The sequence below is a fragment of the Aythya fuligula genome, chromosome 6 (genome assembly GCF_009819795.1).
Source record: "Aythya fuligula isolate bAytFul2 chromosome 6, bAytFul2.pri, whole genome shotgun sequence".
Lineage (NCBI taxonomy): Eukaryota > Metazoa > Chordata > Aves > Anseriformes > Anatidae > Aythya > Aythya fuligula.
In genome coordinates, this window is record NC_045564.1 from 36,662,530 (window position 1) to 36,684,075 (window position 21,546).

Here is a 21,546-nt window from a genome sequence, read left to right on the forward strand (position 1 = left end):
AATGTACATGACTTGCATTATGCAAACCAGAGTGCTACATACTTCAAGCATAATTTTTCTAGTTACTTGGAAGTGGAATTTGCTTTTTTAAGCTGAGAAGTAAAACATGAAGTAACTCCATACCCTCTGTACCTTTAGACTGTAACAAGAGTCCAAATTCCCTTATATGAGAAAAAGAAGGAGGAATTTTGACTCGCCCTGTACAGTTTTGCTGCAAACTTTGTTGTGTGTGATTGCTTCAAAGAGTGAATGTGGGAAAAGAAAATATTTGTGTCATAGTAATGGTCTCATCTATCTGTAGCACTTGACACCACAGCTGCCAGCTGTACGGATAAATATCATGTTGCAGATAGATTGTGTCTGCGAAGCAGCGAAAATGGAATGTTAATTTGGGCTCAGCCGTGCTAAAACCTGGGAGGGCTCCGAGCATGCTCGGGGTAAGTGAGATCTCCACGAAAGCCTGTGCCTTGCTCTGAGCTGGAAGCTGCCTTAAAGAACTTTAAATTACTAATTTCTCTAACTATCTTGTCTACTGAGACTAATAGCTATTAGAGAGAGGCGTCAATACATATAGATCAAGAGACTGTCTCTCAGAAAATCCTTTTCAGTATTTTGTCCATGTTGCTAGATTCTTTTTGGCATTCTTTTTCTTGCTGGCTTGTCTTTTATAATTTGCCAGAAAGTGTTCCCTGTTCTCATCCATCCTTTTTATCCCCTTGGAGATGAGGGTCTGCAATGGACACATTCAGACACTGCATGGTGTCCCCTGTGCCTGCCCATGACAGCACCCTGGCATACATTTTCAGTCTTGCCACGAGCTTTCCCACTGTCTCCCACTGGTGACCAACCATTCTTCTATTTGTTGTTACCCCTTTCAAAACCAATGCTATGATTGATGCCTTTTCTTCCAACCCCAGTGAAGATATTTGCCTTTTACTCAGCTGCCTGCACACACATCTTTGTGATTTTGGGGATGGACCAAAGATAGTATCTACCACATCCAGCAACTGGAGCTCCATCACAGTCTTCAAAGTGTGTTACATCCAGCCATGTGATGTTTTTCTTGGACTCATCCATGTAAGCAATTTTCTGTGGCTGTGTGAACCAACATATATCACCTGAACCAAAGTAAGTTCATGGGTTCATGGGATAAGAACATGGGTTCTTGGCCAAACAGAAGGTTAAGTCATAATTGGTGAAGCTACGGTAACGTAATTAGGTATCTAAGCCCTCAGAAGTCATAACAATTACTCAAAATTAAGCCAAGAATAAGAGGGGAAGATGCTTGCTCAACAGCTAGAAAAGGAACCTACTGTCAGAAGGAACCGCTGATGTCATTCTGATACCCAGCATCTAGGGGAAAAGAAATCGAAGTAATATCAGCCTTGATTCTTTAATTTTTCCTGCTTCCCAACAGCTCTGTGCTTTCCATTCCTCAAGTGGCCAGATGTTGTTCTCCCCAAATAGCACCTCCTGCTGCACTTTCACAGACTGAACCCTGGACCAAGGTGGACATCTGCCTGTTCCCGTATGTCATTTCCAATGTTCTTATCTACTTTCATAGATAAAACTAAAGCAACTATTAGCTGCACACTAGAATACGCAGCCTCAGAAAAGCACTCATATATCAGGACAGGTTCCAGTACATTACTGAAATAATTAGAGGAAGAAAAAAAAAATAAAATAGAAAGAAAATTGGACTTCCCTCACTCTCCTCCAGGCTCTGCCACCAATCTGCTGCAGTTGCTTATGCAAACCTCCTCTTCTATCTGTGTTTTCATCAGGACATACAAAATTGCCTCTGACCTTCGGTGAGAAGCTCCCAGATGTTTGTTAAAACCTTGCCTTCATCAAACAAGCTTGCAAACTTGTTGACTCAGGGCCTTTATTCACCTGAGGTCAGGCACTTAACTGAGATGTCTGTGTTGAAAGGATACTTGTTCTAGGCTAAATGAGCTAATTTAAATTTTTGGTAAGTTCTTAAAGCATAAGGACTAAATTAGGCTATACAGACCTCAGGAATTATTCATTTGCCTTCACAGGAGTCAGGAGAAAAACCACTGTGAACTTACGTTCCTTGTAAGTGCTCCGGGCTAGATGAGATAAATCTGGTATGGCTGCATATAACACTGGGGTGAGCTGGGCTCTGAACAGCACCAGGGTACCTGGACGCTGCAAAACAGTGAGTCCTTAGAATAAATATCCTAACCACAAAAAAAATAGAGCAGTAAGTGGTTAAGGAGGGTAAGAAATAGCATGGAAATTTTACATTGTGGATATGAGCAAGTCCCGAAGTGTTGTGGTACAGTCCTTTCTATTGTCTGTGCTGCTCTTAAATCACTTCTGTCAAACCAAGTAAAGAAAGAGACTTTGCTCTCAGGTTACAGACAGCGAATATCCCTGTTGTCAGTCAGCTGTTACAGAACTTCAAGTAAGCAGTGTTAATTATCTAATATCGAGGCACTTTTTTTTACTTCTAAGTAATGTTCCATCCTATTAGTTTTTATATCAGAAGCCATGCAGAACTGAGGCTGTAGGCTCTATTTATCTTTTGCACACTGGTACAGTTTGAGTTTCTCCAAATGCAGACCTGAATAAAATCTTAATACCCCCGTTAATTTGTCAGTGATCTGAAAATTGAACCCGAAATAGTTTGCAGAATCTCTTCCACACAGGTCTTTTGTTTTAATTGAACTTTTCTTTTTCCCATAGGAAAGCTAATTTAGTATGACTTGCCAGTAGTAAAATTGAAATTCTTTGGCTAATTAATTTTTGTACCTGAAACTGAATATAGCTGACATTTTATTTTTTTACCAGATTTTAATACCTCCCTCTCAAAAATTCAATCCTTGGCATATGGAACCAAGGAAAAGTTGGAAAAGTTACAAAAGTTTTCAGGAATTAGGAGGTTTCTCAGGGATTACTTTGCAGGGTCATGGAAGGTTTTTATCTCTACAGAGACGGTAGCTAAAACACATGCGAAGTCTGGAGCCAGTGTGAGCTTCTCTTACAGGAAGATTGTGGAGTAAGACGTGAACCCGTGAACTTTTCAACCTCACTTCCACCAGGAAAAACCTGGAGACGTGTCAAAACCAACTTTCACAGCAGAGATGAGATGCACTTGTAGTTTGATTAGATGAACCCATAAGAGCTAAAAGAAACAACTTTTTTGTACTTAGAACCTAAAGGGCTAAATTTCACCCCAGGAGTACCATTGAAGATTAATGTGATTTCAGGCATCGGGACTGCTGCTGGACTTGGGCTTTTATTCTAAAATGTTTGCATTGTATCAGGATAGTCCTCAGACATTTCTCCTGCTATTTTCCTCACTCTACAACTTTCTGTCTAAATGCTACCACTCCTTTAGCACTCCAAACTCACCCAAACTTTTACACTAATGGCTATAAATATTTCTAACAATTCTACATCTTTTAGCAAGTGATTATCACTTTGGATTTTTGCCTAGCTGATGGAATAATATCTTACTGAGCCATATTTGCCAATGGCAGAGTTAGGATCAACTCCAGTAACTGCAGCAAGACCTGTAATAAATTTAACCCACTTACATTATGCATACAAATGCTTCTGTGCAATGCCCAGAATACATAAGAGGTCACATTTCATGACCAGGTTGGACACTTTGTTCTGCAACAGAGCGAAGGGTTGGAGCTGAAGGCTGCCTCCAACCACACAGGACTCTCTGGTGTGTGTTCAGCAGCCCCTGACTGCCTGCCCATTTTGCTTTCCTTTGCACACCATGCAGGAGCCAACGAGGACAATACAGGGAAGCACCATACACCAAGGCAGAAGGTAAGGCATGCAGCATTTCACCACATCTTCATCTGGGACGTGCCCTTGATAAGCCCAATAAATTGAAGTACAGCTGTTTTGTTTGTCCTACACAAGTCTGGAAGCTGAAAGATCGCTGTTGTTTCTGTTCTCTTTCCCTTCATGTTTGTACGTGTTTCTACACCTCTGGAGATCTGGCCGGACGCCTTCATTGAGTGAATTCAAAACTCCCGAAGACACAAAGAAGCAGCCCCTGAACTCACAACAGGAATGCTGTACTGCAAATTGGCTCATTTCCCTGTTTCTGATTGCTTATGACTTTCTGACCCATCACACCCTCATCCCACACATTTTGAGTATGGTCGTGGAAACTCCAACATTGCAACGTGTGCACCTTAACACTGCTCTGGCCAGACACCGAAGTCATTTGTATGCAACACCACACAGATGAATATGAAAAAAGAAAAAAAAAAAGTTTCAGGTGTAGATTTTAAGAAGCACTAATACATACTTGAGCCTTTTGAACATTCAGAGCCCTCAGGACACAGGTGGGCTAGGCAGGCTTTGCAGGGCTTGACAGTTCCTCCTGCAGACACTCGTCCCGTTGGAGCAGCCCCTCTGGAGCCTGTGCACTTTGAGCCGTCCCCGTACCAGACTCAGCCGCCTGGAAGGTGATGCAGACAAGACATGACAGAAACGGGCTTAGTTTTCTTGAAATGCAAAATTAAAGAAAGAGCAGGTGTCTGCTATGTCTAGGCTTGCAGATGCCTCAGATATGTGGGGAAGTGTCAGCAGCACGCTCGCATTGATCTGGGTTTGGCTAGCAGTGCGCTCCCGACGGTCGGAAGGAGGGAGCAGTCCTCTGTACATGCCCGAACATCCATCACCCTCACAGCACTGCTCTCCCCTTCATCTCACCTTCCTTTGAAGGCTTGTTTTCTCCATCACACAGCCTCGGTAGAGACCCCAACCCAACCCAAGCATTGCCACAAACGAGTTCTGATCACCAGCAAGCCAAAGCACTCACTGGGCCCATTTTTTAAATTCATTTCCTGATTTGGGAGCCCTATTTATGCGTCTGAATGTGGATATGGCAAACATACAAAGAATAATATTTATGCAACTCAGGATATTTGAAGCAGAAACAGATAAATATGACTTCTTCAACTCTGGTCTTCACATTTTTAAATGATCTTTTCACATGCACATATCGGAGCGAAAGAAATGCCACTTTTTATAAGGGCATCCTATGTAGGAAACTGCATGTAAAGTGCCTCGTTGGTTGTGCCTGCAGACGTGCACTGCAACCAATAAAGCACTGCATCTGTTGTAGTTTCATATGAAACATTCACCCATAAATTATCATGTTTCTCAATCATTATGCTGAAGTAAAGACGCCTTTCTGAATCTAAGTGGTGTCATACGGACAGTGCTGCGAGAAATAATTACATTTACATTTATTAAAGTCATCTTGCATTCACAATGCCTCGATGTCCTGGCCAAGAGGCATCTCTCAAGACATACCATCTTATGATACAAAATACAAATATTTAATGAAAATGGGAAGGAGAGTTTAGGGGTTATTTTTTCCTTTAATTAATGATCCATCAAACAGCCCAAGTGCCTTACAGGAACTGTGAACCGCATCCAGACCTCACTCGGGTGCGGATACATTGCAGTAACTTTGGAAGCTGAGCTGAATTCTGTTTTGAAAAAGAGTCTTTTGGGCAAAACATTAATATTTTGTGAATTCTGCATAACTGAACAAAGTGTTTCATGTTGCACATGACATGTAAAGGGAAAGATGGACTGAATAATGGAGAGACAGAACTATTGAAAAGAAAAGAGGGACTAACAGCCCAGGGAAATACGTTTATTCCCTTCCTCTATTCATATCCTCTTTGAGCTTTCCTCCACCACTAGGAAGGCTACACATTTTCTCTATATAAACATGACACTTTAAATGTTTCCATCCTAGCACGGGTCCGGAGCTCTTGCCATGCACTAACCACTGGCCAAGTCATTTGGGCAATTTGGGCTGATGAAGGAGAGGTGTTGAAGGCAGGGATCCTTTTCATGTGACAGCACAGAAGAGCTGCTGAGCACAGCAAAAAGCAGAAATCGAGCAGTGCTGCGAACTGCCAGCATTATGCCCATACAGATAGTCTAATAGTGGAAAAATGAGGTCTCTCTGCCCAACTCTAACCAAAAACGAGGTGGCCTTGTTTTTGAGGTTTAGTTTTCAAGAAACATTCATCAAGCGGTGTGTCACGTGTGAACCATAAATCACCTAGGCTCTGCTGAGTAATTTTCTTTTAATTACTTGAAAAGCAAAACCTTTAGAGGTGTATGGGTGACTCTTTCTTTTTTAATAAGACACTATTTTTCTATTTATGTTTTTATCTTGGTCAGAAGCCTGGTGGTTTTTACGTGTGTTTTTGGACCTTATAAATAACCAGTAATAAATAGTTGGACGCCTATAATTCAACAGTAGCACAGGATCCTGTCACTGCTCTGCCTGAGTAATATTTTAACATGCAGCAGAGCGATGCTTCTGCTATTTTCTGACCTGCAAGGGGAAGAAGTGACACCTAAGGCTATGTCTACATTATTTATACCACTTTGATAGATTAAATCTTAACCACAAGGATGAGCTTTTAAAACATGCCTGAAAATGTTTAAAGATTCCACAGGTGCTCTTCCTGAGTGCAAACAAAGGCTTCTCTTTGTAGTATGAAAACAAAATTAAAATGTAACAAAGTCCTGGGAGCTATACTTTCTGCTTAAAACAAATCCTTGACTGGACATGTTGGATTTATTTATTTTTAACTGACATATTTTTGGAGCCCACAAGTGATATGTGTATATATATATACACACATGTGTGCGGGCATGTGTATGTCTACATGTATATACACAAGTATGTATATCTTTATGTATCTATACATGTACATATGTTTGAAAATTATTTCAGTGATCCAGTCAAACTATTTGCTCTGATACCCGTTTTTCTCCATGTGAGAGTGTCCTTGAAGACATTGGATTCTAAAATGAGAGATTATTTTTCTTTTTTAGCAACATTCTCTGCAGATAATAATAGCCACCATAGAAAATGCTAATAAAAGATGGAGATTGATAAAGGCCTTCACTAATAATGAATTAACCCTGGTGCATTTGCTTTAATTATTAAGTATGCAGAACTGTGAAAACAAGCAGCACTTTTCACAGAACCTCTCGTCTAGAAAAGAATAGATGGTACTTTCATTTGAGACCTCTCATGAGAAATATCTCTGCAAATTTCAGTCTCAGAACTAAACACGGTATCAGCAAAGACTCAACAGCATTACTGTATAAGCAAAATACTCTTAAAATAGTATAAAATATAACTCACAGGTGAATATACAGCACAGAGCTACCCAGACGGTATTTTTTGTATTCATTTCTATATGTCTACAAAATATGTGCTCCCCTACATCCCTCATTTCAGAAGGGATTCGGTCCTGGAGGAAAGGCTCCAATGAAGGTATTCCTCCATCATAAAACTGTTCTTCTAAACCATCAATGATGTCCCTTGTCGCTAGAGATCACAACAACACAGCATGCTGCCTATTGATTTAAGGGCTTTTAAATTTTTGTCAAAATATTAATGGATTGCATTTCTCTGACTACATTAGTTTACAGAGTAAAGCCATCTGCAGACTCCAAGTTTCTGAAATATAGCTGGACACAAAGTAAATCAGCCCTTTTGAAATTTTGGGACATTTCATACGCTGTCAAAAATATGTAAAATAAGAAATGAGATGTTGTAAGGTCCTCATGTAGGACTGTGAAGCTAACAGATAGATGAACGTGAATGTCCAAATTCTGATTTATTCAAATATATTTCTCAAGTATTGCTGACATTATTTGTACGTGTGGGGTCTTCAGTCATAGTGGCAAAAATGGTTGTGATTATTTCATATTTAGAGCAGGAGCACAACTTCTGCCGTTTATGCCCACTGACTACAGCAGCAATGGAGAATGCACCAATATAGTAAATTTTTTCTGTATTGTAAACTTCCACTGGGTCTTCAGTATAGTAGATTTCCTAATTACCACAACCATATCAAACATTCATGTCACGGCTCTCAGAGCAGTGTAAGAAATTAGGTAACAAGAAGATGAGGCTGATGGAACAACTTCTGTGATATCGTAAAATGCTTCAGTGACAGAGCTGGGGAGCAGAGCTACATGTACATCCTCCCATCCCTTCAAGTGATGCCCATACCTTATAGGAATTGCCTTCATCTGCTTTTACTGAAAGGAGATGAGCTCTGAAGAAAGTGAATCAATTCCTCATTTTGGAAGAGCATTGCAAATGAAGCAAAAAATCTACTGGAAATCCTGGGACTGACAATAATGTGCATAGGCCATAGCAAAATGAACAAGGAAATAATTTTGGGAGAACTACAACTGGCACGATACACGTTGTACAAGGAAAATGTCTGCTATTATTTGGTCTCCCTGAGATCAAGGAAACATAACTTGGGATGTATTTAACTGTAAATAAGCAGTACAACAAAGCATATACGTGACTTGCATTGACATGGTTCCTCTTGGAAACTGTTTGAGCAAAAAGGGCTAACTCCTGATAGATAAAACTACTGTGAAAAAAAGGGAATGAATGAAGCATGAAGCAAGAACTCTCTTGGGTCAAAGATAGAAATGTCAAATACCACTTACACAGACTTAAACTCCCCACAGAAACCAGACTTCAGTGTCATCGTTATGTCCTTCCAACAGCACATTTTGAATATTTGTATTTTTACAGTACGTGTATTTGGAACTAGTTTCCCAAGACCTTAAAAAGAGGAAGAAATTTTCATAGCATTTCTTATAGAAAAATACCAGAATATAGTAAGCTTTTTATTAAGTATAGCTATAATACCGTTGACATTGATTTTGTTTCTCATTCTTAGGCTATTTAATAACTTCCAAATCTGGAGGCAAGCAAGAATTAAAAGATTAAAAACTTATAAACTATATGTGAATTTGTCATTAAAGCTAAAACAGACTGAAACAAATTATCTGGTAACGAGCTCCACAGATAACAATGGTTTTAGAGGAGCAGAATTTGGTCCTTGAGTTTTCAGCTGAAGACAGATGCTGAGTTCCATTAAAGTCAGTAAAAGCTCAAGTAGAAGATCAGAAAATGTTCTTTATTCCGATCACTGTAACCTAAGGATGATCACTAGCTTTTCTTTCCTTATGCCTCCACGACAAAGAACAAAAGGCCAGAATTTTAGGACTCATTTCAGCATAAAATTGCTTTAAAATGTCCTTTCTGAAATAGGTTCCTTCCTTCTAATTCCCAAGGAGTTCATAGCTGTATTTTTAGAAAGGCAATTTGGAATTTAACAAATACAGATACTTGGAAATGTCTTTGTGCTTTCTTACTTTTACAAAAAGACATTAAGGTCATATTTTTTTCAAAAGTGGAGATTGCTTCTGAGTGGTTGTAACCATGGCTACCAAATTTGGAGCCAAATAAAACTGCTGAAACTGGAACCTGGGAAGCCATATGTAATGCACATGATTCGATCCACAAAAATTGGGACTCAGAATTATGGAGAATCTTCCCAGATACGCTCCCAAAGTGCTCCCAAAGACAGGAGACCTGCATTGTCTCCAACATGTTCATTAACAGACCTCTTAGCCCATTTTGCAGCATCCATTCCAATGTCACCATCATTTCTTTTGCTCGACGTGAGGCTTCACTGACCATTGCTGCAGCCTGTCTTTGGTTTGCTCTCAGCTTGTTTACCCCTCAGCAGAGGGACTGTGAGCGTCAGGAAGCAGGAATCTGGTTCGCTCACTTTTAAACCAAATAATGTAAAATGAGAAAATCTGATTTCATTTGATTTATTCAGCCAAAAAAGCACACTGTCCTTTCATACGCATTGTTCGATGGGTTTGCCTCTTATTTCCCAAAGACTTTTCTGTTACAGAATTCAAGACTCCTCAAAGTTTGAGAAAGACCCAGACTGAAAGGACTAATGGGGATGAGTTGACAGGTATATTCATTCTCAAAGAGCGATGGCACTGCTTTAAATTTTTAATGCACTGAAAAATATATGGAAAGGAAAATAATGTGAAGCTGGCTTTAGCGTGATGGCATAACACCATATTTTCTGCATCTATCTATGTTGCAGCCACATTATACAGAACTGTAGAAAAGAAAATGGCAAATTTCGAATCAGTTATCATGGTGCTATCAGCTTAAAAAAATTAATCATTTTTCCCTTTTTTTTTTTTTTTCATTTTTCCAATGCAATCAATAAGCAAGCCCTGGCTATCAATCTCCATGCTATGTAGCAATATTTTATTTTCAAGCCGATAGCTTCACATGATGAATTATGGTCATTAGAAAGCATGATAGTGTGTTTCTGTAGCTTCAGCACAGTTGTAAGTGTTGCTGACAGAATAAAGTGGGAGAGTTTGCTTATTCTTATTGTCTGCATTCGAGATGTAAGTATTACCCCAAGTATGCGCCACTCTTGGCAGCTCATCAGAGCCAAATTTCATTTTTTTATGAACATTTGAAATGACATTTCAAGGTTATTTCCCCAATAAATATTTTGCACTCACAACATCTGAATGCAGCTTTGTGTTCAAATGTTGGGCTAGGTAACTATTTATGTTAGCAAAATGTGGGGAAAAGAAACCATCCGAAGCATTTATCTGCTACCCAGGTACATTAAAATGTCCACAAAGGCAGTATCGTGACTGCAGAACGGATTGTAACAAGGCACCTCTGACTTAGAGAGTGAGCCAAACAATACTTTCAGTAAATAATTATGCACACGGTGTAATAGAAGTCATCTCAGCAGCACAGAGCTCCTGTGCTACACGGCTTAACAAGCTGCCAAAAGTCTGAGCTGAACTAGTAGAAGTGACTCTGTGTGCCAGTAAAACTGAACAGCTTTACTGTCTCCGAGACCTTTATTCTAAATCTTTTCTGAGTAAAAGCTTTTTCACTCCCGCCCTTGTAACAGCCAACATAAAAGCAAGGCATCTTCAGACGGATCGAGGGGCTAGAAATTAAAATAGGTCACTCCTATGCCTTTAATGTCACCCCAAAATGCCCTGGTAGGAAGCACACTTGAAGGACAGACGCTGGAAATGGGTTTTGATGCTGGCGAATTCAGTCTTTGGAGGCGCTGGCTCGGCAGGGGGGGCAGCCTGGGCCGGGGAGCAGGATAAAAGCCTCGGTATGAAGCCTCAGAAGAACAGAGTGAAGGCATCAGAAGTGGAGAAAATGAGGGAAGGGAAAGAAAATGGCCCGACCTCCCTTTTAGTTATGAGTGGTCCCGAGTTGAGACTAGAACAGCATTAGGGGAAGAAGCTTCCACTGCCCAACTTAATGGGCTTTGGATGTATCTGGACACTGCTTTGTGCTCCTGGGTCTGCTAATACAGAGCGTGTCCACAGATGCCAGAGGTGACAGCTGCAGTCTGAGCACACGCTGCTTAGTTAATTTATATTTACCATATACCTGGAAGACAGATCAGTAGCCCCAGGTCCTGTAAAATCATGCAACAAACATGAGCTTTGAAACCATCCCCTAAATTTTTGCTGTTGTTAGCCACACTCATGCTCTGTTCTGGTCCAAACCCTGCCTGGTGACAGTCCCAAAGTGAAGGGGGCAAAGATGGTCAGACTGGAGTGCAGCCTTTCTGCAAATAGCCTGGTGCAAGCAGGGGTCATGTTCAAAGGGACCCCATCTGGGAGCTCAAAGAGGCCATATCCTATTAGCCCACAGGGCTGTATCTGCAGGGGCTGCCTTTGGGACACACTTCCCAGCGGCAAGAGTGAACAAGCAGTACTTCCAGATGAACAGACAGCAAAAAAAAAAAAATTACTTTTTATCTTTCTTATCTCCAGGTAAACGTCTGTGGCATCACAAACCTTTTAGCAGCACGCAGTATTTATCCGAAGCACTAGTGGAGTGTCGTAAATGAACATGAAGCGTGTCATGTATCAGCATCCTGACTGAGACAACCTTTTCAACATGAACAATAAAAACAGAAACTTCATCGATTTGATTTTAATTGACTGATTGTAGTTCTTACAAAAGTGACTCTCAGATTTCTATCTGCTAGTCAAAGGAAGGACGATAAATCTTATCTACTTCAATTACTTGCAATACATAAACTAAGATCAAAATATTTTTCAAATTCAAGTGTATTCTCAGATGAAAAGTAAACATCTGCCATATTGAATTCCAGCATGATCATTTTGGCTTTCCATCTTTTTATGGCAGGCTATGTTATAACCTACCTAATTTATACGTTATCAGCAAGTTATAACCTACTAGGTTGGGATAAATAATATACCTGTAAATTTAAAACATTAAAAAAAAAAAAAGTATAATATTTACAAATATTGTTATATTGTTTTCACATTTTACATAATGGGTAGCTAATATCTACAATAACCCATACATGCCCAACATTCCTAGTGAACCTACAAAAACCAAGTAACCTTGCCCCATCTATGTCTAAAAATGTTTAACACCTCCAGCACATTTGCATTCCCTGACTCCGGTAAGAGCCAGGCTAGAACAGGCTGCAGATCTCAGCACACAACCCCAGTACTTCGTGCTTTCCTATCTAGCTCAATATGCAACTAGTTAGGAAGATAGAAATAACACAGCACCTGTCAGTCATTGCAATAATCTCATCTCCTTTTTCCCTTTACATCTTCCAGCTCCATGCCATGACCCACCTCTCTATCCCTGGTGCACAACCCTGCTCTTGGCACTTCAAAACCTGTGGCACCCAACACTGAAGATTTCTATGACAAGAAGAGTAGAATTTGACTCAGCTCTAATATAGGCCAATATTAAAATCACCCCTGCTAAAGATCTTTGCTGCATTTACGCAGCAACTGATCTAAGCCTATGGCACATTTTTTTCATTACATGCAAGCTGCCATCTTGTAAGAAAGGAAGAATAAACATATGGATATGAAATATGTTGGAATAATCCCTTTCTGCACTGATACATCGCTGTCTGTATAGACATCAGAGAACACATAATATCTAGCTTTGTACATGTTGTGATATTTCACACCGCCTCCCATTTCACATGGAAAAGGCATTTGACTTTGTCTAATACAAGCTCAATTTCTCCTACATTTACCAACCAGAAGAATCCAACTATATAAAAAAGTCTCACTTATTTCAGAAAAAAAATAATATATATATATATATGTATATAAATTTAAGGTACAAGTTCTTAAAAGAGCATCAACATTACAAACTAATGAAAATAAAGACAACATGACCAGCTTAAGTGCATAGTTCACCATTTTTTCAAGGGAACAAGAAAAAAAAAAATCTATTGTGCAGCAGCTAAAAAGCTGTTGAATATTTACAGATTTAAGACTTAAACAGTTCAGGATTAAATTTGTTTTTTATTAAAAGCCACCAAAACATAAATAAGCAGAACATTAAGGAAAGCTTCTTTACAAGGCAAAGCAGAAAACATACAGAGCCAAATAAATATGAAAAAACAACACACAAATTTTTATCCTAAGTGATTTGGATATCCAGACAGGAAAGAATTTGGGGAGAGGAAGAAAAGAAGTAAATGAGGAGCAAAGACATTTGTTCTCTTGTATGATTAATAAGCAAATGATATATCATCACTCTTCCAATTCAGAAGCATATCTGGTCTTTTGGGGAATCTATCTTAGTATGCCAAGTAGCTGCCAAGACTGCCATACTCTCCATGAGGATGATTAAACTGGTCAAAATATTGTTATGTGAAAAATGATTAAGTCAGAGGATAATGAATCTCTGGACTTTGACTAGTCTGAAAAACCTTAAAGTCAGCAGTGTGGACCATGCTCGGGATGAGGCTGGGAGGAGCAGAGATGACAGGGACAAGGTCTCATAAAAACAGTCCTGCCCTGTAGTGCTCTGCCACTTTGTAGCTGGAAACTATTCTGTTTTCTTCCTCTTTATTCTGTTTTCACTAAATAAATATGGATATGAATTACAAATAAAAATTAAAATCTTGTGTGAAAACCTACCCCAGCATCTGGGTGAGCTGAGTGGTTTCATAGCATCTAATTACCACCAAGAGTTTGCATTTGCACGCGCTGTGCCCCATGCCTGGAAGGAGAAAGTCACGAATTTTAGTCACTGTTCTCCCCACACTGCATGGTATCAGTGTGGCACATCCAGCTTCACTGCTTACCTCACCTTTTCGCACATGAAAAATGGATAAGATCTGCTGGCATCACAAAGGCCTTACTTTAATTAATTACATCTTCTCACAATGCTAACACTGTTATTGAAGTACAGATCTTCCACAGTAATGAGCATCCTGGAAACGTATGCAATTAAATGGTTAGATATTGGAGATACTTAATGTCGTCAGATGTCTTAATGAAAAATATAGAAGTTTTGAGTCATACTTTGACCTGGGTGTGATTTCATTAATTACAGCAAACTGTTGTGAGAGCCACGGAGAAGTGCAGCAGGAGCTCAGCTCTCAATCTGATAATCCTCCTAGCCAAGGGACGGCCAGAGCCAGCTTCTGAAGCTCTGCTGATCAAGAAGCAAAGCAATGCCCATGCGTAACATTCTCAGTATGTGTGGGGCAATACTTCAACTGGATTTCAACAAGAGAGTAAAGCAAAGCTTTGTCATTTATAGGTAATGTGGAAATAGATGCAAAAATGTCACCTGTTTCCCTTTCATATTTGAAAGAGTGTTCCCCAGGACTGCTCTGTCTTTATGGGGATTTCAAAGCAAGAAATCTTCCAGAGTTACCAGAAGCACATTTTGATCTTTAAATACTATCCTTAAAAACAAAATCCTCCAAACCTACATTTATAGGCTTATTTTCATGATGACAGTTTCGCTACATTTGTTGAATTGTAAACCATGTAAAGCTCAGCAATAAAACGTCTGCAATCTGTAGCGGTAATGGGAGGCATGTCTCATAAACAAGATAAGTTGTTTCTTGCCAATATTGTTACACTTCATAAATACGAACTCAAGTCTGTTTTGCGTTTCCTAGATCAGTAGCAGACTTTTATTTTAATTAAACACAACATATAAAATATTCATTTAAAAAACAAACATCATTGTTTTAAAGACATTATACTAAATTAAATTATAGTGCCTTTGCCATAAAGTTCTTGCACAAAAGAATAATTCTGAATTCTGAGTGGATTGAGACAGCACTAGTGTCCATCAAAAACCTGTAGTTGGAAGATGGTAGCTGTCCTATGAATAAATAAACTATTTATATTTCCTGATAACGTAAGTGCTTAGATAAACTCGCTCCAATTCCCAAAGACTACTCATTTCAGCTGTGGTTGTAATTAAGAAACAATATCACATGCCCGCAAAGAAGATGGTGCCAGTCCCATTTTCTGCAGCAGAACTACTAAGTGTTTCACTTCATGCTGACATAATTTATAGCCTCATTTCATTAGACTAATGTTGGGTGTCTTTGATAGAGTCATCATTGACAGTCTCTGTCCCAAAAGTACATTAGTTCTGGAAATCTACATTCTGAGTATATATTGACCAAGATCCATGAACATGTCCACAAAATACATCAGATTGAACCCCATTCAATAAAAATGCTATTTCTAATTAAGTAACACAAATCCACAGAAACTCAGAATGGTTGAGGTTGGAAGGGACCTCTGGTCCTGGTCCAATCCCCCTGTCAAGCAGGGACATCTACAGCACATTAGCTTCTGGATTTGTCATGGAACCTGAACACAAAACAGAGGAGCCTCAGAAATGGTATTAATTACAGAAATGAAGGTTTTTTTAAATTGTCAGTGAAAAGGAAGTTCAGGAATTGAGAAGAAACTATGAAGACCTGAATATTTATGCTATAGCACCTGTAACCTATGACCACAACCTGGTAAGCAGTGTTTAGCCACAGAAAAATCTCCTGTAAAAATCTCCTGGCCACCATGGAAAAATTTGTCACTCAGTTTTACATCTATCAAAACAGTCAGCACCAGGAATTCAACGTGCCCCAGGAACAGGTAGCCATTTAGGTCCTTAGCTGATAGCAATAGTGTGGTTGCATCACATCACCTTTCTGTGTCTTAAAATAATAGTTTTAAAATAGCTGATATCACTCAATTATGGTTTTAGGTGTTACAAAGCCATTTAAACAGATTTCAGAAAGTATACTTGGGCTTTCGACAGCTGTGCTGAATTCATCATTTGATCAGGTTACTGCCTGAAATGAGTCTGAAAAACAGACCAGTAACCAGAGATTGTTCCAGACTGGTCAAAACTTTATGTTGACTTAATTCCATCCTTTTGCTCCAGGACAAAACTGGAAGGAAAAGAAGAGGCAGCATTAATCTACTGCTAGCTTTTCTGGCTTCTGTGGTACTTCAGAAGAGAAGAAGTGGTAACATGAAATAGTAGGAAAAAATGAAATTTCGAGATGTGCCTATCTCTTGGGTAACTGGAAAATAAGATGTGCCTCGAGGACACTTTCTCAGAACAGGAAACCAAAATGAGCAGAAAGGTGAAACTAATGCTACCAGTACTTTGGAAAAGAAGTCCTCAACATTCAAGAAGATGAAGCAAAGAATTAACAAAATCCCTGTGAAGCTATACAACCCAGCACCTTGTATAGTCCTGGACTCCTCCATCTTGCATACAAGACCTGTGAACTACTTAATTTTTGATAGCAAAACAAACCTAAGCCTCAGTGGACTGAATGGGGAGCACATTCCCAACTGGATATTCAGAGACTTCCTTTGTGAGGACACCCTTCTGCAGGATTTGCCGTGTTTCAAGCCCAAACCCCATCTTTTTCACAAGAAGATTAATAAGGAAATGCATAAACCCCCAACTGCCCCCTTTACGTCTGATGGCTGATAACACTGTTACATTCATATCACCCAACCATATGTGCTACAGGAGCATGAAACATTCTTTCCTTCATATGCTCATCCACATGATTCATCTCAGCTCAGTTTTTTCGTTTTGTAATTTCAGAGGTCTTAATAACTGTTTCTAGTGAGCAAGGTCATGTGTTTTTTTCAGTTCTCTTCAAAACCCTTTTCCTTTCAGATTTCCTACTTTTTTTCTGTGTATGAACTGTTTTTATTAAAAAGTGGGCCTGACAATTGCAGTTTGGCAGCAGGTTTGATGCCATTAGTTCATATATGCTTTCTCTGACCCCTTAATTTGGCAGGGCATATGCTTTCATTTCAAATTCTCATTTGTACTCATATAGATTCATTACACACAGATATGCTGCAAGAGTGAAGTCATTTTAGAGGGTTTCAGGTTTTATAATCTTGTAGCATTCCTAAATTAAATATTCGGTTATAAAAGACAAACCACACTGAAAATATTCACATTCTCAGTTGATTTACATTCAAATAAACATAAGAACTTACATAAATTAAGTTACATTAATAAACAGCTGGCACTAATCAGACCAAAATCCAACTATTGCACAAGACGGGGATGGAGAGAAGGGGTTAAATACAATTCCAGATTGAGAAGGAATCTGTGAAGCAGGAGTCCTCCCTGTCACCTATATTTAAGCTTATCAAGAAGCAACTTCAATCCTGGCACAAATGCTTCAAACTCCCCAAGAAATGCTGGAATAAGTTGGATAAGTATTTACTGAACTCGTTTGGTCAGCGCATCCTGTTAGCCTGAGTTACCAGTGTTGATGTATTAACCATGCAGCCATTTATTGTTATAAAAGTGCAAAAGTTAGAATTAAATAATTGAAAGTTAGAATTAAATGAGAATCATACTCAATGTATCAATGAACTGGTCAGCTACTGCCCTTTGTATGGATTCCCAGTGTAGGCCTGTTCCCTGATCAGCATTTCCCTCTAATGAAAAACTTTTGGTGTTTCCAGATTTTGAGATAAGAATGGTAAAATTCCTCAAAATAGCTCACAAGCCTTGCTGGCCCTGGAAGAACCCAGGCATGCCAGCTCACGTTGCCCTTCACCGGGTAAGAGGTGAATCCTGTTTTCTCTCCTCTCCTTTGCAAAGTGTCTGGTGTTGATGGAGGTTGATCTGTACTTCTCATATGACCACACATCCATCAGCAAGGCAGTGTCAAACTTGGCTTTGGCTGAGAAACACAGGATTTCAGGCCTGGCGGCTCCAAAGAGGCACTAAGATGTCGCAACGCGAAGCGGCTGAATCCAGACGCCTTATACATCTGCACATTTTTTTCATCTCACAGAGCTTTACAAAGTCACCACCTTCTCTAATAAAAGTCTGAACAAAAGCTGGGGTTCTTAAAGTAAGGATTTGGTTTGGTTTTGGAAGACATTTTGTACCACTGAAGTTCTCCCATTCCCCTAAGCAAATACAATCTCCCCATTTTCTCAGCCTCAGACACCGAGCCTTTTCCACGCTAACCAGAAAAGTCTGTTCCTTGATTGGGTATCATGTTCTTTGCAAGCCGTAAATATTTGCATCATGTGAAAGAAGTGACTCACCAAAGAGATGTAATTACAGCGTAAGCTGAGAGGACTATTGTTTATATAGCCAAATGTAGCTCAGATGCAATGTGCAGACCGTGGCCACCACCTCCTCGGCTCAGGTCCCCGGCAAAGCGAACATTTGGACAGGTTCAGGTCCCTTACTGCCCTCGCTGCACCGTTCGACATTTGTTTTGTTGTTTGCTGCAGCCTAAAATAAAACGTGTGCTGAAGCGACCGAAGATGTGTGCGAGGACCAGGCGTGTGGCTTGACAAGACCTAACAGAAGCCCGTCTGGAAGCACCTCTTCCGTACGCAGTCCACTACAATTTTCACTTCATTTTACAATACAAAAGGCGCAGTCACACCACGTTGTAGATAAGGCACATACTGCCGATCCCAGTGTTAACAAAGTGGAGCAACGTGTCAGCAGAAGGGCTATGCCGACTGCGGGGTGGCTGTCCCACATGAGCTGACACAGCCCAGGGTGAGGTTAACACCTTCGCTAAAGGAGTTTTGGCAGACATCTGCCATGGAAATGCTACAGAGCCTTCAATTTTCCCTGTTCAGTCCAGCAGCATTGTGTTTATGCTGATATAATCCAATTGCAATAAATTGCTCTTTTTTAGTGACTATTATTTGCCTTGAGTGGCTGCGAACTGTTTTTGCTGATCTGAATGAATTGCTATTCTAAATAACAACTAAATTAACTTTGGTATTTTGATTAGCATGGCAAGAGCCTTGAGCTGCTTATTTTATAAACATTCAAATAACATTTTTGTTCAAAGTCTTTATCATAACATTTTCATAAGCTGGATTTTGCATAGCATTTAGAAAATTCAGAATATCACACCAATATTGACACCAATACTATAACACAATCAGCAGCTAAATACACAGCGTTACCCCATTTTACAGATGGGAATGCCAGCAATACATTGAGCGACTTCTATTTAACCACACATAGAGTTATTAGCAGAATGTATACAACAATTATTTCTGTAAAAATTAAGGATATAATAGGGAATACATAAAGTATCTACATGAACTCAAGCGTGTTCGTAATTACTGTGATGACTCAAGTAATGTTTCAGGAGGTGTGGAACCAGAGTCACACCTACTGAATAGGAAAGGGAATATGAAAATGACTTTTTATTATCATGCTAGTTAGGCAAACAGCCATTTAGAAAAATATATACTAAAATTTTCTGCCAAGATAAATACTTTCTAACATATTAACTATTATTAAAATGCCTAAGCAAATCCCCAGGTATCTTTATTTTTTCCTAAACAGGTATGATATGCCTCAAACGTACTGTACAATCCTAATAAATACTTACCTTCTGGTACACATATATTAAAGCAAAGAGCCTACAACAGGAGGTATCCGGGTGTAGGATTCTGTGTACGTACCGGGAAAGCGAATAAGTGTGCCTCACGAAGGCTTCACTGCGGTTAGGAAGGATGAAAAACTCTCACAGGGTTCAGAGGGGGTCCCTGGAGCCAGTAATTCTTTGCACCGTAGAGGTAGGATCAAGGAGCACTGCTGATATTTTTCAGCTGGACCAAAGTCTCCATTCAGCAACATTTTCCAAAGTTAAAAAATTTACTTCCATCGATTCTAAATATATGTAGAGCTAAATATAGTAAACCTCAACTTGAAAAATCACGGCTAAAGCTAACATACACTCAGTCTCGGTCTGCACACCAGCTGTGGATAAAAATGTGCTGAAAAGTAGAACATTTTGTCTCTTTTCATTTATCAAACATTCAGTTGCAAACACACAGTCATCTGTTTAAGAAGAGCTGAGAATCTGTTAAAATTATTCATTTGATGGTTTTGTGAATTTAAATCACAATTTTCTCTAGAATTTAAGTTCTCAGGTAACTTTTTGTGGATAACACTTTCAATCAAAAACTTTGGTTACTGGAGGTCTTTTTTTTAATGTAATACACATTTCGGTAATTTTTTATTTATTTGTTCAAATAAGCAATTAATAGGCAAGGCTGTCTTGCAAGATAGTTGTAAAGCACATATCTGCATCATGCCTGCAGGTTAAAGAATCAACCTAATTGTTAGTGTAAATTCAAACATAATTTATTTAATACATTATCATATGTGACTGGCCAAAATCATAGGTAGTGTGGATTGCAGTGTATTGTCAGTCCATCGAGACTTTGACATTTTTATCACTCACAGGGAAGAATATTAGTTTGTAAGACTAATTAAATCCCAAAGTGATGGGTGACAGAACCTAGGCAGACTCCAGATTAAAGGTTTAAGTAGACCTATGACTTTATTTATTTTTCAAGCCTGTAAGAACAATAAAGGGTGATTCAGGGGTCCATTGAATCAGTGATTCTTTATAAACCAAATAAAATTTCCACTGTCTAGAACACATATCTATATGTGAGCTAACTCTTTCTAGTATCTTCAAGACCAACAGAAAGAAGTCTGTTTTATTTTCCACTTCCCTCTACTTGGACTTATTCATCTCTAGAAAACAACCACCTTCCAGGTTAAAAACATTTAAAGTCTCTCTTATTTTGTCTTTAAAAAATCATTTAATTTTATTTAGCCCATCAATTGCCTCAGTTCCTCACCAGTATTTTTTTTCTTTTTTTTTCCTAACCTTAGCTTCCAAGCCTCTGTCACCTTTTTTCTCCTTTCCACTCTCTACAGAGGAGGCCGGGTCTCCAAGATACCCGTACACCACATTTGCAGTCAGCAGCTTTGACTTATTTTTACTTTTGAGGACACCATCCCACTCAACTACCTCCTCATCCTCGCTCAAACACTTCCTGAAAACTCATGGCTTTCCTGGTGACAGGAAAAGAGTTCATCAAAGTGCTGGCACCAAACTGCTCTGTGAGCGAACCTCCTACACCCCGGGATAAAAATAAACAAAAACAGTCAGAAATATTGCTAAGAAACCGTATGCTCCTGATTTTTGGCTATCACCAAAAGAAATGGGAATCTGGGACTCCAGATCCCTAAGAATCAAACCACATATGAAGGAAAAACAAGAATAACAAATCCTTCAGATAAGTTTGAAAGATAGGTGATCTGATGTAGTCCATCGGCTCTATTTTTTTTCATCTTAACAAACTATTTTAAATAGTGAAGGGGTCCATTATGTCATTTTTCCTCCCATCTCATAGCCCCAGACAGCTGGAGGTGTTTAAAGAAAAAAGTAATCTGTGTTTTTTCCACAATATGTAGAATTCCTATTCTTATATTAGTTTTTATTCTTAGAAGCT